This window comes from Dipodomys merriami, unplaced genomic scaffold (genome assembly GCF_024711535.1).
Source record: "Dipodomys merriami isolate MVZ:Mamm:240054 unplaced genomic scaffold, mDipMer1.0.p SCAF_6, whole genome shotgun sequence".
NCBI lineage: Eukaryota > Metazoa > Chordata > Mammalia > Rodentia > Heteromyidae > Dipodomys > Dipodomys merriami.
In genome coordinates, this window is record NW_027206179.1 from 4,187,138 (window position 1) to 4,211,923 (window position 24,786).

At 40.6% G+C, this 24,786-nt stretch overlaps 1 pseudogene; it reads right to left on the minus strand.

Annotated features, from left to right (window-relative positions):
- Positions 1 to 851: 851 nt before the first annotated feature.
- Positions 852 to 23,664, minus strand: LOC138813668 (PRAME family member 15-like; annotated as a pseudogene).
- Between the last annotated feature and the right edge of the window lie 1,122 nt (positions 23,665 to 24,786).

The window sequence follows — 24,786 nt, forward strand, 5'->3', positions numbered from 1 at the left end:
CTAAATTCTTGCAATACTCAGCTGACAGAATCAAACTGGTGAACCCAGAAAAGTTCCCATGGTGGTGAGAGAAGATGAGGGGTGCGTGGAAGGTGTCTAGCAGGAAATATCTTTTACTGAGGGTCACATCATCATAGGGAGAGTTCATAACCCAGACTTTCACTGTAATTAAAAAGCCCCCTTATTTAAGAATAAAGCTTAGTAGAATTTCACTGTCTCCATGAATGATAATCACATTTGTTGATGATTCTGTAATCAAGCCATGTGTCAATGAATCATTTGCTAAATTTGGTATGGAGCTGTATGTGATTATGCTTGCTTGGTGATGAGCAGTCCCACTCAGGTACAGCTCAAATGAAGCATCAAGGAGACTATGACCAGGGCTAGACCTGAGTCCATGGCAGCCATCTGATAGACAGTACTGAACTTTCCATCATCACTCAGGAGAGGATCAAAACACACAAGTGAACTACATAGGCAAAAAGTAACAGGAAGAGAGAATGGTCAAAGTCAGAGTTTCAGTCATGATGTGAACTAAACAACAACTGGCTGTGGTAGGCAGAAAGGTTTGCTGATCCCATATGCAGACAACTTACACTTTCCAAGATCTTTATGGAAATGTATGGATCAGGCTCAGAGCCTGGTATATTCCTTTGCTCTCTTAAAAACTCTCATTTTATCTCTTCAAACAAAGATAATATGGACACCTCACCCAATTTGTGAGGTCATTCAATATGAGATGTTCATAATATCAATTCTTCCTTTCCCCTTCTTCAGCCTTTCGAGGACAGGTACAAGGGGCACATGGCTTCCCATCTCCTCACCCCTCCTAGTCTCACCTGTGGACATTTTTAGCGGTATAGCAGTGTCCCAGTTGGGGCAGATGAGCTTGAGGTTTCTATGAGTACTGCTACAGCTTTGCTGTTTCTCCTGCAGGTGTAATTAGGGCTGTTTTTATTTTTCCCATAAAGTAAGGTGAGTGGATTCTCAAACAGATCAGCCTGCACAGAGGTTACAGAAATTTGGGTAAGTAAATGGGTATTACAAATTTAATTAAGTGGAAATCTCAAGACTTGGATGGATTGGATGTTTGTCTCTACACATATTAATTGTTTAGACCTTATCTGCAAAGAGTGTGGAATTAGAATTTGAAGTCTTAGGAAGGTAATTTGATTTAGGAGAGCTCCTGAAACAGGGTTTGATAAACATACATTAGAATGTTATTCTTCTGAGACTGCAGAGGTGAGAAAGCTGGCTTTCTTCTCTTTCATTTGTGGATATGTGAAAAGCAGTGATAACTGGGTCACAGGAGCTTGTCCAGCTCACACACCAAGTCATTGAGTACCATGAGGTCTGTAGATGAAACAGTTCTTAAGAAATCCAATTAAAGTTGTCCCACAAATGGGTCATGGAAGAGATTAGAAAGGAAATTCAAATGTTTATGATATTCAACAAAAAGGAACACACAAATTATCAACTCCTATGGGACACAGCAAAGGCAGTACTCAGAAGCAAGTTTATAGCTCTGAGTTCCTACATCAACAAATTGGAGAGATCTGAAAGCAACAATATAATGAGACATCTGAACCTCCTTGAAAAAGAGCAGCAAGATAAACTCCAATCCAGAATATGGAAAAAATAATTAAAATTAAATTAGAAATAAATGAATTAGAATCCAAAAAAAACATAGAAAGAACCAACAAAAGAAAGAATTGGTTCTTCAAAAAAATTTAAAAAATTGACAGATCCTTAGCAAATCTTATCAGGAAAAGAAGTGAACACACAAAGAAATAAACTTAGAGATGAGAATGGAAACATCACCACAGAAACAACCAAGATTCAAAACATTATAAGGGAATATTTCTCAAAAAAATTTTTCCTTAATTTTTATTTTTTTATTGTGAAAATACTGTACAGAGGGGTTACAATTACCTGGGCAAGATAGTGAGTACATTTCTTATCAAGCATTGTAGCCTCCTCCTTTCTTTACCCTTCCCATCCCTTCCCATCCTCCCTCCCCCCCAAACCTCCCCCACCAAGTTGTAAAGTTCGTTTTCGACATGACAACTTGTACTTCTCATTTATTCTAATAAGTTTGAGAATCTGAAAAAGTGGCGATTTTCTAGCAAATATCGACATGCTGAAACTAAACCAAATTATTTAAACCAACTTAACAAATCCACATAAAGCATTGCAGTAGAAACATCAATGAGAGACCTCCCATGCAAGAAAAGCCCAGGATCAGATGGATTTACAGCTGAATTCTACAAAGCCTTCAAAGCAGAAATCACACCAGTACTCCTCCAACTCTTCAGTGACATTGAAAGTGAAAATTCACTCCCAAACTCTTTCTGTGACATCATCATAATCATCCTAAATCCAGGCAGGGACTCATAAAAGAAAGAGAACTATAGACCCACATCTTTGATGAACATCGATGCAAAATTTCTCAACAAAATTTTGTCCAAATGACTTCAACAACTCATCAAAAAAAAATCATACACCAGTGTGAAGACTCAGGGTCTATGTTGAAGGGGCAGAATGATCCAGTCTCTGGCCTCAGGATTATCTGAGGACTGTGTTTGAGTATTAGGAAAGCCCTTGGCTTGCTGGGCTAGAGAGGGAAAATGTTCTCTTTCCCTATCTCAAAACTCATGTCACAGACACCTTGGAGCTGAGGAAGTAGCTCTTATGCTTGCTTAAGCATGAACAGCTGGTCAAGCATTTTCCTGAGATTGGAGAAGTGGTTTGAGCTTGCTCTAAAATAGTTTAGATAATAATATCCCAAGACATTGTCCCATAGGTCAAGTAAAAATGTATCTGTTGAAATTTTTTGTGTAAATGTCTTCTGACCAGATCTTGGCAAAGATCATGCTTGCTTGTCTTTAAATACCCACTAACAATAAAGCACAGCATGCAGTGGCAATTGCTGTTTGCACTCTGCATCCCCTGTGTCCTGGTGATTTCGTGACCATTACCCAGGGACCCCAACGCACTAGACATTGAGAATTGGCACTCCAACAGGGACCCTGCATTGTTGATTTCAGGAAGGGATAGTCAGGTAAGTACTTTTAATTACAGGGTGATGGGACAAGTTAAGTCTATTTCCTACTTACATATGCTTAAACATTTACTTGCTGCTTATGGTATAAATATTTCTTCTTCTGACATAGAAATGTGTATTAATGTAGTTCGGGAATGGAATCCTTGGTTCCTTGATGAAGGAACATTAGATGTTGATAATTGGAAACGAGTAAAGAATAATGTAGAAAGAGCTGTTCGAGAAGGGGAAAAGGTTAGATTTTGGTCCATTTGGGCTATTTTACATACCATTTTTAAAGCTTTGAATGAGGAAAGATTAATAGCAGACTTAAGAAAGAGGCCACCCCTTCTATTGTAGATTTACAATTGGACTCTGAGGTTAAGGACGCAATAGATAAGGATGCATTGCAATTAGCAGAGAAAAAACAAGAGGTAAAGAAGGCTGAAAAGGAACAAACTGAAAGTGTAAATAAAATGTCTGTGCAAATGGAATTGATTTTATCAAAATTACAACATATGGAGTTGGAAATTAGCAGAGTGAAAGGAGAACCTGAGAAATGAAAGTAAAGCAGCCTTGGGCTCCTCCACTGGTCGATACAATTTTTACAGCGTCACTCCCTCACAAAACAGAGGGCTCAGACAGTGAGTTTGATGATGAAATATCTATTTTTTCTTATCCTGTAATTCGACGACCCCCTATGAATGGTATAGCTCAACCAGTTAGATATGAAGGTATTGCTGTTGATGATATTGAGAAACTTAAAAAGGCAATGACATTGTATGGTCCTCAGTCTCATTATGTTAAGGAATTGCTTAATGGGCTTGCTCAACATTACAATAATTTTGCTCCCAAGGATTGGAAGATGCTTTGTAGAGCCTTGCTTAAGGAACCTAAATACCTACAATGGCAAATGTGGTTTACTGAGTTATGTACAGAAAGGGCTAGACAAAATGCACAGAGCAATAATCCATGTGTGCAGGTCATAACCTTTCCCATGTTAAGTGAAACAGAACAATATGCAAGTGAACTCTCCAAAAGAGATCCATAAGCAGTTACAAGACATAGGCATGGGAAAGGATTCAGCCGGTAGAAGAGCATTATGGCTCTTGGACTAAAGTAATTCAAAAACCTACTAAACTCTGTGTTAAATTTTTATCACAATTAAAATAGCACCTAAAAAATATATAAAAAAATTAGGATATGTTGTTTCTAGACAAACAGTGACACCTATCGGGGTATGATTTATTTGAAATTATTTTTCCTTTGCCAAAAAACCAAGTAGAATATTTGTTAAACATGTTTGAAATGCTGCAAATAGCATTAGTAAATTTTACTGGGCAATTTTCCTACCATTTTCCCAAAGGTAGATTATGGGATTGCTTGCATAAACAACAATTTGTCATTAATGATATAATTACCAAGGTCCCTATTCCCACTGCTCTTATCGTTTTTTACAGATGGCTCCAAAACAAAAAGTGCTTATTGGACAACAAATAAATATTGGGTACAGACAACTACTTTAACATCAGTTCAACAAAATGAACTTTTTGCTATTATTAAGGTGTTACAAGATTTTGTGGGAGATATTAATATTGTTACTGATTCTGCCTATGATGTAGGAGTTGTGACTAATATAGTCACTGCTGTTACATATTCATCTAAACCCCAGCTAAATCAATTATTTAAACAATTATAAGCATCACTGCAACAATGTAATGCCAAAGTTTTTGTAACTTACATTAGGGCTCACTCTTTGCTACCTGGGTACCTTGTATATGGCAATAATCAGGTTGATAAATTAGTTTTGCTTCTTCTGAACAGGATCATGCTCATTTACATACAAATGCTAGCTATTTACATATGCATTATAAAATACCTTATTCTCAAGCTAAACAAATTATAAAAAGGTGTCCTATCTGCAGACCAATGCATTTGAGAGTTGTAACTGCTGGAGTAAATCCTCAAGGATTACAACCTAACAAGCTCTGGCAAATGGATATAACCCATGTACAAGCCTTTGACCATTTTTCCTTTGTACATGTTACAATAGATACTTATTCCAAATTTGTTTGGGCTTCTGCCCTTACGGGAAAAACTGTTAACCATGTAATAGAACACTTATTGGAAGCTTTTGCCATTATGGGAGTGCCTGACAAAATAAAGACTGATAATGGACCTGCCTAAAAGTATCAAATTTAAAAGATTTTGTGAACTTTATGATGTAATATGTATTACAGGAATAGAATATAACACCCAAGGACAAGCCATTATTGAACAAGTTCATGACACACTAAAACAATAAATTAAAAAATTAAAAAGTAGGAAAAGGTTGGATGAAGGTATGGATATTTTGTGGTTTTCCAGGCAAAATCCTAAAATAATTTTACATCAAGCTCTTTTTGTTCGTAACTTTTTAAACTTACCACAAGGAGATATTTTAACTAGAGCTGAGCACTATTTTGAACAAATATCAAAAAAAAACTTATTTAAATGCTCCCATATGGATTAAGATTGCATTGAATGCAGAATGGCAACTAGGAACATTATTACATAAGGGGCGAGTATGGGGTTTTGTGTCTACACAGGATGGCAAACAATACTGGCTTCCTGCCCAATGGATAAAGACATGGCCCAGTGAGGACAGCCCCGTATCCTACAAGGAATCGGCCACCAGTTGAGGAAGAAGAAATCCCCACTGCCCACCTGGGTGCACGTTAAAAAGTTGACTGGAGAAGGACAAAAGATGTTACAACACACTGGTAAACCTGTCACGGCCGAGAACTTGTTCCTGGCCTTGTGCGCCCTGCTTAATGTAAACTCTGTCCATGCTAATGCTAATGTAAGTTATTGGGCCTTTGTTCCTAATGCTCCCTTATTGGAACCTGTTGTTTGGGGAGACATGGATATAACCATCTATACTGTTCCTGCTGTTTTATCTCCTCCTTGGAATAATTTGACATTTTACAATAAGAATGATGGTAGCTTTTAAAATTTTATTTACTATACTCATTCTACAACTACTTCATAATAACAATATTTTTTTAAAGGAGAAAGTGAAAGATGTAGAAATGACCCACCTTGGTAATTCCTATTGGCAACTCTATCAGATTTTTGAACAGTCAGTTGTTGACCATGTGGCCTAGATGGAGAAAACTTGCCAACTTTCACCCTTTGTCTCAGACCTTCTGGAAAATTCCAGAACTACACAATGTCATATTCTGCCTCCATTTTCCTTTCCTCATCCAAAACCACTTGTTCTCTGCCTGTACTGGTAAATTGGATCTTCTTCAAAAAAGGATGCCGCTAAAAGACACACATTACCTTATGTTGAAGTGCTTCCCAGAGTGATCACAGTAATCCAATATAATGGAGAGTCACCGATTAACTTTCATTCCTACCACACAATTCACACTCAGCACAGGAATCCAACCAACTGGAGCAAATGCAGGTTTGTAGAGAACTGAAGTGCTACCAAGATTCTAAAACCAAGGACAGGATGCAGAGACCCAAGTTTAAGAGATTAAAACTCCAGCCACATCCACCTAAATAATGAAATATAATAAGACAGACCTTCACTGTCTCTCCAGCAAACTTATTTTATGAATGTGATCAGAGTCAGTCTGAAAAATAGGTAAAATAAAACTCAGTAGAATCATAGAATATTTATGACAGCTATGAAAAATTACCTTAAGCATGACTTAGTTTATGGTATCTCTGTTTGCCTATGCTGGGGCTTGAACCTCGTCCCTGGCACTCAACTTGAGGGTTTTTTTTGTTTTTACTTTCTCAAGGCTAAGAAGCTTCTACTAGAGCCACAGCTCCACTTCTGCCTTTTTTGTGTTAATTGGAGATAAGTGTCTCATGTAGTTCTCTGCTTGAGTTGGCTTTGAACTGAAATCTTCAGATCTCAGCCTCATAAGTAGCCTGCGTTGATCCACAGTGTGAGAGATTTATGTCCAGAAAATCTTAAGGTTTTCAAGCACTAGTCAACCTTGACCTGTTATTTTAATCAGTTACAAGGAGAATTCAGATTTGTACAATTGAAAACTTCTCTACAAAGTGAGGATGGGGACAGAAGACACAGCACTTCCTTCTCAAAGATGCAGTGTTATTCAGAAAATGTTGTCAAACAGCTGTTTGGTCATTTCATGGGGAGCATGATGGGCCAAGTGCAACTTGTATTTTCCAAAAAGGAGCCAGACTACCTCCTCATTCCATCTGCTATGAAAGGTTCTAGAATGACACTGTACCTAGAGCACTCAAAAGATAAGTCATTACCTGTGAAGAGAGAAATGCCCTTGGTTGCTCATTCTGTTCTGGTCACTCTTCCATGTGATGAAGAAGCATCTCGTGAAGGGCTTGGGCCACGCGTGCACTGCATTGTAAATATTATAACTCTCTTCTGACAGAGCTGTGTCAAAAATGTGCCCCAGCACCATTCCAGTGTGCCCCAATTTTGTACAGTCAGACTTAATCAATATACACTGAACAGCCTGAATCCATAAGTTAGGATGGGAAATATGTTCTGAGTTCATGAATACTCAGCTGACAGAATCAAACTGGTGAACCCAGAAATGTTCCCATGGTGGTGAGAGAAGGTGAGGGGTGCATAGAAAGTGTCTAGCAGGAAATATCTTTTACTGAGGGTCATCTCATCAAAGGGAGAGTTCATAACCCAGACTTTCCCTGTAATTAAAAGTCCCCTAATTTGGGCTGGAAAGGTGGCTCAGTGGTAGAGTGCCTGCCTTGCATGCATGAGGCCCTCGGTTCAATTCCTCAGGACCACATAAGCAGAAAAAGCCAGAAGTGGTGCTGTGGCTCAAGTGGTAGAGCATTAGCCTTGATCTCAAGAGCTGAGGGCAGCACCCAGGCCCAGAGTACAGGCTTCATGACCGGCAAAAAAAACAAAACAAAACAAAAAACAAAAGGAAAATCAAAAACCAAAACAAAAAGTCCCCTAATTTAAGAATAAAGCTTAGTAGAAATTCACTGTCCCCATAAATGATAATCACATTGGTTGATGATTCTGTAATCAGGCCATGTGTCAAGGCATCATTTGTGAACTTTGGTATGGATTGTATGTGATTGTGTTTGCAAAGGCAAGACAGACTCCATTTCTTTTGTCAATTCTGAGAAGAACTACCATAGTCATCTTCAGTGATGAACAGTGACACCCAGGTCCAGCTGAAATGAAGCATCAAGGAGACCATGGCCAAGGCTAGAGCTGAGTCCTTGCTAGCCATCTGATAGACAGTATTGAACTGTCCATGGTCACTTAGGAGACGATCAAAACACCAAAAACTGAATTAAAAAGGGGAAAAGTAAAAGGAAGAAAATAGTCAAAGTCAGAGTTTCAGTCCTGATGTGAACTAAACAACAACTGGCAGTGTTGGGAGGGAAGGTTTGCTTTTCCCACGTGTAAAGATCTTTGTAGAAATGAATGGATAAGGTTCAGAACCTGTCATCCTTTTCTCTCTTAGAATCTCTCCTTTTATGTTTTCCAACAAAGATAAAAGGGACACCCAAGCAATTTTGGGTGTCTTTTCCTTTGAGGTCATTCAATATGAGAAGTTCATAATATTAATGCTTCCTTTCCCCTTCTTCAGCCTGTTGAGGACAGGGACAAGAGGAACATGCCTTCCCATCTCCCCACCCCTCCTAATATCACCTGTGGACATTTTTAGAAGTATAGCAGTGTCCCAGTTGGGGTAGATGTGCTTGAGTTTCCTGTGAGTACTGCTACAGCTTTGCTGTCTCTCCTGCAGGTGAAATTAGGGCTATTTTTATTCTTCCCAGACAGTAAGGTGAGTGGATTCTCAAACACATCAATTCTACATAGTATGAAATATAGATCTCAAACCCCAGGGTTATGTTGGGTAGCAGATGGGTATTATTGTTGATTTACTCAACTGGGAGGGTCAGGGACAGAACCAATTGGTATTCCTTTACGTTGAGCCTGCACAGAGGTCACAGAAATTTGGGTAGGTAAGTAAGTATTACAAATTTAATTAAGTTGAAATCTCAAGACTTGTTGGGTTGAATGCTTTTCTCTACACACATTAATTGTTTAGACCCTATTTGCAAAGTGGTTGGAATTAGAATTTGTAGACTTAGGAAGGTAATTAGAAGTAGAAGAGCTCTTGAAACAGGATTTGATCAACATACACTAGAGGGCTATTCTTCTGTAGAAAGTTAGTGAGCTGGCTTTTCCTCTCTGTCATTTGTGCATATGTGAAAAACAGTGATATCTGGGTCACAGAAGCTTTCCCAGCTCACACACCAAGTCATTGAGTACCTTGAGGTAGGTCTATAGATGAAACAATTCTCAAGGAATCTATTTAAAGTTGAACCACAGAGGGTCACAGAAGAAATTAGAAAGGAAATTCAAATGTTTATGATATGTGACAAAAATGAACACATAAAATACCAGCTCCTCTGGAACACAGCAAAGGCAGTACTCAGAGTTGAGTTTATAGCTCTTAGTTCCTACATCAACAAATTGGAGAGATCTGAAAGCAACAATTTAACAAGGCACCTGAAGCTCCTTGAAAAAGAGCAGCAAGCTAAACTCCAATCCAGTAGATGGAAGCAAGTAATTAAAATTAAATAAGAAGCAAATGCATTAGAATCCAAAAATAAAAACTATAGAAAGAATAAAAAAGAATTGGTTCTTCTAAAAAATTAATAAAATTGACAGACCCTTAGTAAACCTTATCAGAAAAAGAATACACACACCCAAATTAAAAATCTTGGAGATGAGAATGGAAACATCACCACAGAAACAACCAAGATTCAGAACATTATAAAGGAATACTTCTCAAAACTTCATGCTAATAAGTTTGAGAATTTGGAATAAATGAACAATATTCTCGAAAATATCAATGTGCCAAAACTGTACCAACTTAACAGGCCCATATCAAGCATCAAAATAAAAACAGCAATAAGAATCTTCCCACCCAAGAAAAGCCAAGTATTGGATGAATTTACAGCGGAATTCTACAAGGCCTTCAAAGCAGAACTCACACCAATACTCCTTGAAATCTTCAATGAAAGTAAAAATTCAAAGTTCACTCCCAAACTATTTCTATGAATCCATCATAACTCTCATCTCAAAACCATGCAGGAACTCATCAAAGAAAGGGAACTATAGACCCATTACTTTGATGAACATTGATGCAAAATTTCTCAACAAAATTTTGTCCAATTGACCTCAATATCTCTTCAAAAAATCATACACCACGATCAAACAGGATTCATTTGAGGGATGCAACACTGGTTCAATATGCGGAAATCAATTAATATAACACATCACATCAACAAGAGAAAGGATAGAAAAACATGATTATCTCAATAGATGCAGAAAAAGCATTTGACAAGATCCAATACCCCTTTAGGATCAAGGCTCTGGAAAAACTAGGAATCTATGCAACATTCCTCAATATATTAAATGGTGTGTATGACAAACCTACATTCAGAATTATACTTAATGGTGAAAAGCTAAGGGAATTTCTTCTAAACTCAGGAATGAGACAAGGATGTCCACTTTCTCTACTTCTCTTCAACTTAGTATTAGAATACCTACCTACAGCATAAAGGGGATCCAAATAGGGAAAGATGAAATTAAACTCTCCCTCTTTGAAAATGACATGATCTTGTATTTAAAGAATCCCATGGACCCCACTCCCAAATTACTCGAGTTGATTTGAAACTTTGGTAATGTAGCACGGTATAAAATTAACCCTCAAAAATCAAAGGTTTTTCTGTATGCCAAAAATGAGAAGAGTGCAGCTGAAATCAGGAAAGCAACTCCTTTTATAATAGCTCCACAAAAAAAATACCTAGGAGTTAAATAAAGAAGTGAAGGACCTGTATGATGAAAACTTTAAAAACCTGAAAAAGAAAATCAAAGCAGAACTTAGAATGTGGAAAAACCTCCCATGTTCCTGGATTGGAAGGATTAACATCATGAAAATGGCAATACTACCAAAGGCTATCTACAAATTAAATGCAATACATATCACTATCCCAACCTCATTCTTTAATGGAATAGAAGAAGCAACCCAAACATTCATGTGGAACAATAAAAGACCTCAAATACCAAAAACAATCCTTAGCAGAAACGACAGTGCTGGAGGAATATCAATACCAATACCACATTTAAAATTCTACTACAAACCCATAGTAATCAAAGCAGCTTAGTATTGGCACAAGATCAGACCTGAGGACCAATGGAATAGAACTGAAGACCCAAGAATGAACCCAGAGACCTATAGCCACCTTGTCTTCAATAAGGGAGCTAAAATATATACTGGAAGAAAGACAGCCTTTTCAGTAAATGGTGGCAAAACTGGTTAATCAATGTAGAAAACTAAAGATAGATCCTTATATATCACCCTGCACCAGAATCAATTCCAAATGGATCAAAGACCTCAGAGTCAAAGCCTACACCCTGAACACAATACAGGAAGGAAACTCTACATGATCTTGGCAGAGGCTGAAATTTTCTTAATAAAGACCCAGAATCACAAGAAATCAAAGAAAGTTTGGACAAATGAGATTGAATCAAACTACAGAGCTTCTACATGGCAAAAGACATAGCTAGAAAGATCAATAGAAAAAGCCCACAGATTGGGAGAAGATCTTCAATAACCATACAATAGACAAGGGTCTCATATCTAAAATATACTTAGAACTCCAAAAATTAAATCCCCCAACAACAAATCCTCAAAGAAACAACTGCCCAATTTATATGTGCTAAAGACTTAAAGAGAGACTTCTCTGAAGAGGAAATAAGAATGGCCAATAGACACATGAAGAAATGCTCAACCTCTCTAATCACAAAAGAAATGAAAATTAGAATAAATAGAGATTCCACCTCACCTCAGTTAGAATGGCTACAATCAAGAAAGCTAATAACAACACATGCTGGATGGGATATAGCCGAAAGAAGACTGCTTCATTGTTGTGTAAACTTGTTCAACCACTTTGGAAGACAGTATGAAGTTTCCTCAAAAGACTCCACCTAGAGCTCCCATATGACCCAGCAATCCCACTTTTGGGCATTTATTCTAATGTTCACAAACCAGGCTACACTAAAGCTACCAGCACAACTATGTTTATTGCAGTATTGTTTACCATAGCTATGACATGTAACCAACCCAGATGCTCCCCAGTAGATGAATGGATCAAGAAAATGTGATATATACTTATGTATGTTGTGTGGGGGGGTGATTGTGTGTGTGGATGTGAATTCTTTTTTTGGGGGGGGTCCGATTGTGGGGCCTGAACTCTGGGCCTGGGCACTGTCCCTCAGCTCTTCAGCTCAAGGCTAGCACTCTACCATTTGAGTCAGAACACCATTTCCAACTTTTTTTTCTTTTTGCTTATGTGGTGCTGGGGAATTGAACCCAGGGCCTCATGCATGCAAGGCAAGCGCTCTACTACTGAGCCACCTTCCAAGCCCTAGTGTGTGTGAATTCTATGCCTCCATCAGAAAGACTGACACTACCCTCTTTGTTAGGAAATGGAAAGACTTGGAAAAAATTATAATAAGTGAAGTTAGCTAGATCCAAAGAAACATAGGTCCTGAAAAACCTGATAAAGGAAATCAAAGCAGAACTTAGGAAGTGGAAAATCCTTCCATGCTTCTCGATTGGGAGGATTAACATTGTGAAAATGGCAATACTTCCAAAGGCTATCTACAAATTCAATGTGATACATATAAATATCCCAACCCCATTCTTCAATGAAATAGAAAAAGCAACCCAAAAATTCATATGGAACAATGAAAAACCCCGAACAGCAAAAATGTTCCTTAACAGAAAGAACAGTGCTGGAGGAATACTAATACCAAATTTCAAACTCTATTACAAAGCCATTGTAAAAAATCCAGCTTGGTACTGGCACAAGAAAAGACCTGAGGACCAATGGAATAGAACTGAAAACCCAGAAATGAACCCCCAGACCTATAGCCACCTAGTCTTCGATAAAGGAGCTAAACAAATACAATGGAAGAAAAACAACCTCTTCAATAAATGGTGCTGGCAAAATTGGTTAATCACATTAGAAAACTAAAGATAGAACCTTATATATCACCCTGTACCAGAATCAACTCCAAATAGATCAAAGACCTTGGAGTCAAAGCAGACACCCTGAACATACTACAGGAAGAAATAGGAGAAACCCGACTTCTCCTTGGCACAGGCCGAAATTTTCTTAATAGAGACACAGAAACACAACAAATCAAAGAAAGTTTGGGAAAATGGGAAGGGATGGGAAGGGGAAACAAAGGAGGAGGCAACAATGCTTGATAAGAAATGTACTCATTACATTGCCCATGCAATTGTAACCCCTCTGTATGATATTTTCACAACAACAACAACAAAAAACCACCGTGTGTAGGACTTATTCAAGAGAGGAATCCACTACTCCATGAAAGCCTTGTTAGGGATATTGGGGACTGAAATGTGAAAGTGGATGAGAAAGATTGGAGTCATGTGTAAGCAGAGCATTCGAAATATGTCCCACCGGGAGATGGGAGAAATATCTTCTGCTCTGTCCATTCTCCATTTGAGTTCTCTCTCTCTCTCTCTCTCTCTCTCTCTCTCTCTCTCTCTCTCTCTCTCTCTCTCTCTCTCTCTCTCTCTCTCTCTCTCTCTCTCTCTCTCTCTCTCTCTCTCTCTCTGTGTGTGTGTGTGTGTGTGTGTTTGCTTGTACTCTGGCTTGAATTAAGTTTCTGAGCACTGTCCCTTAGAGTTTTTGGTTTCTTGGGACTGGCTCTGTCCATATCTCTCTATTAGTCTCCTTTAACAGTTCCTCAGAATAGAACTAAAACTAGAGTCACAACTTAAAAAACAAAACAAAACAAAAAACAAACGAGTCACACAGATCATGACCCTGCTCCCCGCACAGAGCACCGTGGTGGTTTGTGATCTTGCTCTATACATTTAAAATGAGAAAGGGCTTGGCAAAGCCAGGCACAGACAGCAAAGTAAGGATGCAAATGCTCCATGGTGTTGGCAGCTAGGAGGAGCTGTCATCAGGGTCCAGTGCTGGGATCAACCCTAATTTGGGTTCTGAGGTAGAAGTCTTTGCTGCATCAGCTCTCAAGAAAGTGAGGCCCAGACTGGGTTCAGATGGGGATACCTGGCAGAGGAGAACAGGGCCACTGACACAATGATAGGGGTGATGAAGGCCTTTCTCCCTCCATGCTGTTCATGTCCTGGGCATCACATATGTGGCTATGGTGAGAGCAACATTTCTGCAGGCAAGGGAGGAGTTGGGGTTGGGGAGGATGTGGGCATGGCTACTACTGGGATACTCTGACACTTGGAGGGGAAAGAAAAGTATTGTCCCCAGAGCTCAACACCCAGGAACACAAAAGCAATGCTGTTGGGGATCAATCACAGCCCATCTTTTCCCCAGCACTCTATTAAGAAGAACGAGACCTTGTGCAACTCCCAATGGACACAAGGGTTGTGGTCTGTTTTGTTTTAAATCCTTCCACATGGGCTGGGAAGGTGGCTCAGTGGTAGAGTGCTTGCCTTGCATGCCTGAGGCCCTGGGTTCTACTCCCCAGCACCACAAAAGCAAAAGAGAAAAAAAGCCGGAAGTGGCGCTATGGCTCAAATGGTAGAGTGCTAGCCTTGAGCTGAAGACCTGAGAGACAGCGCCCAGGCTCAGAGTCCAGGCCCTATGACTGGACCCCCCCCAAAAATAATCCTTCCACGTGATTGGGTTTTTCTCTTCTTCCTACGTTCTCATCTGATATTCTACTTAATGTTTTTTTTTTTTTTTAATGAAAACAACCTTATTCTTCTTGTCATGTTCTTTGTGTTAACAAGGGAGCTCACAGATAAGTGGGAATCTGGTACTTGAGCCGTTGTGTTTATATCAGAGAAAGTTGTGCAGACATCAAATTAAGAAGCAGGACTAGGGGACTAGGTCTAGAGTATTTGGAAAACCCCTTTTAGAACTGTGTTGAACAGTGAAGTAATTTTAATTCTGTCACATAGTTTCCTTTAAGTTGGTAGGAACGGACACAAATCAGCCACACAAAAGAATGGAGGGGAAGTAATATCCTCCAACTCTGTAGTTGTTATAGACAGAAAAACATATTTTCAGAGGTTGCAGATACCCATGATGTAAATGAACAATTCTACATAGAAAGAATATGCAGCTAGTGTGCAAACAAGAACCTAGGATACTCAACATCATAAACTTAATTGAAGGTTACATACACTGTATGACATAAGGCATCAGTTTACTAGAATAATTATAATTTGAAACACATAAAATAGTTTAGAAAATGAAATAACATGCTTTCTGACAGTCGACATCTTGGTCAACATATCAGTGTCAAATCAGACAGATTTTTGTGTCATCTGGTGCTGCCATCCTTTGTTACCAAATCAACTCAAGACAATCATTTGATATTGATTCAAAGGATTAGTAAACTGTCAACTTCTGAAAGCCACAAATGATTTTTTATTGATATACATGTAAAAGTACATTCCTCCTAATAGCTGGGAATAATAGTGTAGACATAGTTTATAGAACAAGCAGATGATGCTGCAATAAACATAGTCATGCTGGTAGCTTTAGTGTGGTCTAGTTTGTGAACATTTGGGTAAATGCCCAAAAGTGGGATTTCTGGGTCATAGGGGAGCTATAGCTAAGATATGGAACCAACCCAGATGCCCTTCAGTAGATGAATGGATGAAGAAAATGTGGTATATATACAAAATGGAACTCTATGCCTCCATCAGAAAGAATGACATTGCCCCGTTTGTTAGGAAATGGAAAGGCTTGGAAAAAAATTATATTAAGTGAAGTAAGCCAGGCTCAAAGAAACATAGGTCCCATGGTTTCCCTTATTTGCAATATCTAGTATATGTCTGAGTCAAGCAGAAAAGATCAGATAAGGTGATGTTAGGGAAATGAACCCTAGGATATGTATTCAAATGTTTTTTTTTTTCTTTCATGGGATTGTTTCTAACACATTTATAAGATTATTTCTTTGTTTCTTTCTATGTCCCTCCCCCACAGTATAACCCCTGCTTTTACTATATTTGATGTTGGTATAATTTGTGGAGGGGAAGGGGAAAAACAAATCGTTTAAATAGGGATACAAGTGGACCCATTGCAACAATGAGATTTACAAGTCGTTATGTTGAAAACGAACTTTACAACTTTGGTGCTAGGAGGGGGGGAGGATTGAGTGGGGGGGGCGGGGAGAGGATGGGAAGGGATGGGAAAGGGAAACAAATGAGGAGGCTACAATGCTTGATAAGAAATGTACTCATTATCTTGCCCATGTAATTGTAACCCCTCTGTACAGTATTTTCACAATAAAAAAATAAAAAAATAGAAATTATATTATTTACATTTATATAATGATTTACATTTTCCAAGAAGTCCATCTTTCAGGTACACTCAAAAAGATTTTCTTACCTTTTTTTTAAAAAAAAAGAACAGGCAGATGATTGTGTAAGAATGCTTGGCTTACCATGACTATTATCTTATTCAAAGACAAAGGTGCATTTGCATATCAGAAGCTAGAATTTTAAAGCTCATTCTGATGAAATATTTGGAAAAATCTTAAGGTCCAATTGCATTCATGAAAATAGGTATATATGTATATGTGTGTGTGTGTGTGTGTGTGTGTGTGTATACATTCTAAATTGAGTATATTAATTGGTCTAAGCATAAGCTTTCTCCTTTCCAATCATATACATTACAAAAAATACATACATTACAAGCTATAGAAACAAGCCAGGCATCCTGGATAACTACCTACTGAAGTGAAATTTACAGATATAGAAGAAAATACAGACTATTCCTCTACAGTGCAGTTATTTCTGTAGATACAATGTATCAGCTTGTGATTGTGGTCCTCAACCCTCTTGTCTTCAGCAGAGAGAATAAGAGCCAGATCTGTTGGGTACAGCTCCACTCCATCTGACAAATCCATTATGTCCTTCTTGTATGTTGAACTATTATTAATATGCAGATCTTCTTTTCACAGAGATTTTTCAGGAAAGTATCCAGCTCATTGTCATCTATGTACAAATTGCCATCCTTAACATAGAACTCAAAAGCCTTTTGTGAACTCTTCCCACACATTTTAGCTTCCTGAAATTTAAAAAGAAAATGGATCTTGTACTGGTAGTAACCTGGCCTTGTCAGACAGCTCCAACTACCCCTCATCACTTGAAACAAACAGTTTTAGCAGTTAGTCTGATGAATCCTGTCTGTAAACATTGTTTGTCTGCTTTTATTTGTACAATTCGGACAAAGTAGCCCTTGAGAGAGTTGTTGACCAGTTCAACAGGCATTTATGAAAGAGGAATTAATTTTTAAAAAATATAGACTGTTTTAGTTTGTAAAAATAATGAGTATCTGGAGATGGTCACCCCACAAACTGAATTTTACAGTGCTTGGGACATGAAGTTTGTTTTATCTCTATTTTACCTCAATAAAAATGGACAGTCAAAGACCTTTTTTTAGATTTGGTAGTACTGGGGTTTGAGCTCAGTGCTTTCTGATTGCTAGGCAAATGGTGGACCACCAGTCCTTTTATTTGTAGTTATTTTATAGATGGGATCTTTGACCTTTTTATCCTCAGGTTTGGCCAGATCTTTAGAGCTCAGCCTCCTGAGCATCTAGGATTACAGGTGTGAGCCTCTAGCTATTGGCTAATAAAAGTGAGGCAGGTACTTTTTTGAACATACAGATACTTTATTGCTCACCTTTCACCCAAAGCACATCTCCCGCCATTTTTCTTTCACAGCTTGACAATGTTTAAGTATACAAAAACCCAGCAAGAAGCATCCTGTCAGGTAGATGTCAGTAAAGGAGAATGGGAAACATGGACTCAGCCAGGCTTTTGTTTTCTGCAGCAATAATAAAGGGCCTCCTGCACTAAGCAAAACTCTGGCTTACTTTGTTTGTAGTGCATTTCTTCCATTACAAAAGAAAAAACAGTGTCCTGCCTAAAGCAAACTAACTTGTATTTGCTGAGCCAGTGGTATTAACTCGTGCATAAAACAAATTTTGGTTTGCCATTTCTTCTAGCAGATTTCAAGTAAAAATAAGGTTGAAGGAGAAAGAGGCAGGTACTTTTGGTTGTTGTTTGCCTGCTAGTTTGGGATTTCAGCTCAGGGTCTGGACACTATTCCTGAGCTCTTTGCTAAAGCGACTGCTCTACAACTTGAACTACAGCTTTACTTCTAGGGGTGTGTGTGTGTATTTAGAGATAAAAATCTGATGGGCTTTCTTTCCTGCCTTGAATGGCTTTGAACCCCAGATACTCAAATTTCAAATTCCAGAGTAGCTAGTATTACATTTGAATATTGATAGGAAAATGAGTACTTTTACTATCTAACATGCCACAAAACTTACTGATACGCAGAATGTGGTTGAAACAAATAAGACTGCATAAGATTCATAATATATAAAAGGTGTGTTTTATCATTTATTATTTTAATTATTGCGAGGTTAAGGTGTGCTGATGTCACTTCTGTGATTGGCTATAGGATACAACCATATACATTTAACTGACACATTTGTTATAAAAGTTTGCCTTTCACTGATAAGAGATAAACTGTACATAAATTGTTTTGGTTCTCATTCAAGCTTTACTGTAGAAAAATTTATCAATGCACCTGTATTGTTCACATACTTGTCCAACAATAGCAGTCATTACATAAGCACCTATACAGAACAGTGAGCACTCTCTTCTTTGATTCATTGTAACCGAGAATAATCCTGTGGCTTCCAGCCATTTCTGTCTTGGTGCAGATGGTTTCCTGTCTTCCAGCAATGGCCCAGCAGAATTAGAGACAGTGCTGTGTCTCTGTCATGCATATGTGGGTGAGCTCATTCCACTCAGCCACAGCTATAGTATTTACTGATGTGAAGATCTCTGGACTCAGACACGTGCTTGGCTCAGCTAGCAATTTCTTCCTAAATAAAATTAGGCTGCTTCTTATTTTTTTTGTGATGGTTCTGGGGCTTGAACTCAATGCCTGGGTGCTATCCCTGAGCTTTTTTGCTGAAGGCCAGGGTTCTGCCACTTGGAACCATGGACTCTACTTCTAGTTTGGGAAGAAATGCAGATAATTGCAGATAATCTTTTAGACTTTTAGACTGCCCTTCATTGCCTTTGAGCCTTGATCTTTGAATCTCAGCATTTTGAATAGCTAGAATTATAAGTGTGACAACTGTACAGGAGAACTCAACAAGCTCTTGAACTGTTTTTTTTAGGGGGGGAGGGGAGGGTCCGGTCATGGGGCTTGAGCTCTGGGCCTGGGCACTGTCGCTCAGCTCTTCAGCTCAAGGCTAGCACTCTACCACTTGAGCCACAGCGCCACTTCTGGCTTTTTTTCTTTTTGCTTATGTGGTGCTGAGGAATCAAACCCAGGGCCTCATGCATGCAAGGCAAGTGCTCTACCACTGAGCCACCTTCCCAGCCCATCTTGAACTGTTTTTAATCCTCTCCTCCCGCAACCCTCCTCCCCCATCCCTTCCTCACCCCTCCCCACCCCTCACTCCCTCCCCCCTGTGGAGATATGGGAATACTGAATTGCAACCAAACACAAGCTAGATTTTTCTTACCCTTAAGAATGTTTAAACTCATAATCTTGATTGCCTTGCATGCTCAGTGCTGGCACTCTATCCCTTAAGCCATGCCAGTTCTCACCCTGCTAAGTGGCTATGATTACAGGTGTTAGACAAAGGCTGTTTTTATTTATTTATTTATTTATTCCTCTACTGGTCCTTTGGCTTCAACTCAGGCTCTTGATATTGTCCCTGAGATTCTTTTTTCCCAAGGCTAGACCTCTAACACTTGAGCCACAGACCCATTTCTGGCCTTTTTTGAGTAATTTATTGGAGATAAGAGTCATGTGGGGCTGGGAAGGTGGTTCAGTGGTAGAGTGCTTGCTTTGCATGCATGAGGCCCTGGGTTTGATTCCTCAGCACCACAAAAGAAAAAAGAAAAAAAGCCGGAAGTGGCTCTCTGGCTCAAGTGGTAGAGCACTAGCCTTGAGCTGAAGAGCTGAGGGACAGCACCCAGGCCCAGAGTTCAGGCCCCACAACCGGACCAGACCTTCCCCCCCCCCAAAAAAAAAAAGAGTCATGTGGAATTTCCTGCCTTGTGTTGACTTTGAATCTTGATCTTTAGATCTCAGATCCTGTGTAGCTAGTTGCAGGCATGAGCCACTGGCATCTGGCTTAAAATAACTTGTTTATTAAATGAACATAGTAAGGAGCATCATCAGGAGGTGGCCATTTCCATAGAGCCACTCAGGAAAACAGGTTCCCAGAATACCCCACATCACCTTCCTTGCATCTAAACTGGAAAGACAGAAAAAGACAGGAACTTTTCCTCTCCTTTATCCTTGGGGAATGGCATGGTGTTTGTGTCCTCTCTAAGGGGTACCAGTGTCCTAACAGGGACATTGATGTTCATGTCCAAGAGACCTCAAGAAAACAGCAAAGCCGGGCGCTGGTGGCTCACGCCTGTAATCCTAGCTACTCAGGAGGCTGAGATCTGAGGATCACGGTTCAAAGCCAGCCCGGGCAAGAAAGACCATGAGACTCCTATCTCCAATAAACCACCAGAAAACCGGAAGTGGCGCTGTAGCTCAAGTGGTAGAGCGCTCGCCTTGAGCTGAAGAGCTGAGGGACAACGCCCAGGCCCAGAGTTCAAGCCCCACGACCGACAAAAAAAAAAAAAAAGAAAACAGCATAAACTAGTGAAATGCACAAACCTCAGAGTATCTAAAATCCCCTGAAAAGGGATATTCTTCTGTGACTTCCCAGTTGCCACTGGGTGTCAGGCTGTAGAATTGGCACTTACTATAACAAATACAGTAATGGGTACAGATCTGGACCTTATGGGCTGGCTGTATGTCCTTCAGGATCTGCACCAAGCTCACACAGACCTGGGTAAATCTCTCCTCATTGACTTCACGCTGGTACAAACATTGGTTGGAATAGCTCTCTAGAGGGGCTGGATACACCCCTTGCTCTAACTGGCTCAGCCTAGCTGTGTGGCTCAGCAGGTTCTGCAAAGTGGCTATGGAGATGCAGTTCCCATAGAAACTGAACAAACTGAGCTGGGAGCACTGGCTCAGGGTGGGCAAGATGGCAGAAAGCTGGCCATCAGTGATTGCACAGTGCTCTAAGGCCAGGATCTCCAGGGTGCTAGCCACTTTCTCCAGTAGAGCCCGGAGGGACTCAGGATGGAAGTTACCCAGGAACACATACCAGAGATGCAGGTACTTGAGCTGTTTGGTGCAGGGACCCTGCGACAGATTCCTCAAGTCTGCTTCCTTCAGTGGACATGAATTCAAAAACAGAGTCTTCAAGGGCTTCATGGTGCTGAAGAGAGAGCAGAGAGACTGAGGTAAATGGTGGTGGTGATCAGAGTTGACGTGGGGTAGGAGAGGTCATTAAAGTTTGTCCTGATGTACTGATGGAGACCAACTACAGAATGCAGCTGACTGAGATCTCTCAGTGCCACCTGTGCCTGGCTCAGGCTGCCCTCTCTTCAGCTCCATCTCCTCACTATCTGGCCACACAAGTGGGATTCCTGCTCACAGGCCCACTCACCCCTGCATCTCACCATCCCTGCAAAGCATCCTTTCCTGTTTCCCTTGCTTCTGGGCCCTCTTGTCCTTCTATTTTCCATCGTATCAGCTCAAACTCACTTCCTACAGAGGAACTCACAACTGCTCACTCCCACATAAGACCCAACAGTGGGCTTCTTCCCCTGAGCACATTCTCAGCAAGAGCCCTGCTTTCTGATGTGCTTGAGACAACCCGGTAGGAACTAAGCAGTACACTTGTCGGTGAGCCTCTTCCTGTGTCTCATTGCACACAGCTGAGACCTGTTCATATCTACCAAACCCAAGGCCAGCTCTGCTCTGCATGCTTACCCGAAGACCTTATGCAGCTTTCCATAGAGGAAGAAGACTTCATGCATATAAAGGTGTTGGAAATTTTTCTGCTTCAGTAGTTGCATGAAGTATATACAGGAATTCTGAATCTGGAAGTCCAGCATGCTGCCTTCCTCTCAGAGAAGGAAAGGATGCAAAAGTTCTTCATTTGGTTCAGATAAGGAACCATATTTTCCATTGTTTCTTGATTCTAGAAATCATCCACAACCAGCTCCTGGATGGAGGCCAGAAGAAGTACACGCAGCATGCTTTATATTCTAGAGGTGGAGACTGACAGAATCTGCAGCTTCTTAGAGCACAGCTGAACTTGGCCTTTTCTTGTCTCAGCCCACTGCAGCAAATAGGCTAGGATGCAATCCTGGGGGCCATCCCTGATGATGGCATCTATGAATATTCTCAAGGGTGGGTCTTCCGTCATCTCTGGATGGTGATTCACCGCTGGCTTGTCAGTCATGGCCAAGGCCAGTGCTGAGCAGGCTCGAGACATTGCTATGTACCCCGAGGTCCAGATGTCTGGGGACACTTCCTGCAGATCTATCACTTGCAGTTTGCATCTACTGGGAGAGATACAGGACAGTCTCAGAACATGCATGATACAATGTTTACTCTCTGCTTTTATTCCATCTAGCCAAGCCAGCCCACCACATTTCCCCTTGCCTTTTCTAGTCTTTCTTTCTTCTTTCTTTCTTTTTTCTTTTTCTTCTCTTCCTTTCCTTTCCCTTCCTTCCTTCCTTCCCTCTCTCCCTCCCTCTCTCCCTCCCTCTCTCCCTCCCTCTCTCCCTCCCTCTCTCTCTCTCTCTCTCTCTCTCTCTCTCTCTCTCTCTCTCTCTCTCTCTCTCTCTCTCTCTCTCTCTCTCTCTCTCTCTCTTTCTTTCTTTCTTTCTTTCTTTCTTTTTTGTGTGCCAGGCATGGGGCCTGAACTCAGGGACTGGGTGCTGTCCCTTAGCTTCTCTGCTCAAGTCTACTGCTCTACCAATTGAACCACACCTCTACTGCTGACTTGTGTTTTTGGCTAACTTGAGGTAAGAGCCCCGGGAACTTTCTTGTCATGTCTAGGTTTGAACCACTGTGAACTCAGCACTCTAAACATCTAGGATTTATAGGACTGAGCCACTGGCATCCTGCAGCTTTTTCCCCACCTTTCCCACTTCCATCACCTATGGAATGAGGTAGGGAGTAGATCCTGCAGCCAGGCTGAGCAAACTTCCACACTCAGAAGTCTTCTTCCTGAAGGAGATCAGCAGTAAGCCCAGAGATACTCTGGCCCCTCAGGTCTCTCATTCGTCCACCTCATTCTCCCTGACTCCTGTGTGTCTCAATGCTGGACTCCAAGTTCCTCCTTTGCTGGCAACCTGGCTCCCCCTTACCTGGGCTGCACTTTCTGCTCAAGCAACATATCAAGCCCCTCCAGGGTGGCTTGTAAGACATTCAGGCTATTCTGTGCACCAGAGCCCTAAAGGGGAGGCATGCAAAGGGCCAGGCCTGCACCATGGACTTCAGCACCTCCATGTGGTTCTTGATAGTGACCTCTGTAAACATAGAACGGAAGAGATCCAAGGGAAGGACATTCAGAGCAGAGATGGCCAAGGCCTGGTCCTCTAGCAGGTTCTGCATTGCCAGTTGCTGCAATGTGGGTGGTGACATCTTGGTCAACATGGTGAACCTGCAGTGGAAAGATCCTGGGGTAGCAGCCAGGAAGAGGCAGCTTTTTGGGCCCAACCAAGAAGGAGTCTTTTCAGAAAGAAATCTGAGTCAATGTCAGTACTTCAGCAATGGGGAGAAATTGCAGCTTATGCCTTTTCCACTTATCCCTGATACCAACACAGGCACAGCTCTAGAATACTGGGCAACAGGATGCTTGCTAACATAGACAGACTCAAGATCATCAAGCTTTTGTGTGTGTGTGTGTGTTTTGGGGCTTGAACTCAGGGCCTGGGTATTGTCCTTGAGCTATATTTCTCAAGGCTAACTAGGACTCTACCAACTGAGCCACAAATCCATTTCTGGCTTTTTCCATGTTTAATTGGAGATCAAAACATCACAGACTCTCCTGCCTGGGCTGGCTTTGAACCCCAATCCTCAGATCTTAGTCTCCTAAGTAGCTAGGATTACAGGAGTGAGCCACAGGTGCCTGGCATATCCTGGTCTTTTATCTTAAGGTCTGGCCAACACTCAAAGCTCTAAAACAAAAGTTACAGGAATGTCACCTGCCCAACCTCCTTACTCTCTTTTTTCCTTCTTAGATGCTCCAGCCTGGATGCTTAAAGACTACAGGCAATAAAGGCCATTAATTTTCTATTTCAAGACTGTTACTGAGCAATAGTAAAGCCATGCACAGTGTGGTACGGTCTGTGCACGACCTTTGAGATGGAATACTCACTCAAGGCTGACTCCAAGAGGGATATTCACAGGGCAGCTCTCCCATCCAGGAGATGTTTCCCACTTCCAGAGGAGCAGGGAGAGGAGACAGAGCAGGATAAGGTTCTGCCTTTGAGGTGGAGCTCTGTGGTAGAGGGTTGCCTAGAATGTAGCAGGACCCGGGTTAATTTCTAAAATACCAAGAACTTATCTTATAGGCTCCACCCACCTCTGAAAGGAAATACAGAATAGAGAGTGTGTGTATGTGTGTGCAAGTGTGTGGCTTGAACTCATTGCTTCTTGTTTACCCTCAGCTTTTCCACTCAAGGCTGGTAATCTGCCACTTGAACCATGTATCCAATTGTGAAATTCTGATGGTTAACTGAAGAGAAAAATATCAAAGATTTCTCTAACAGGGTT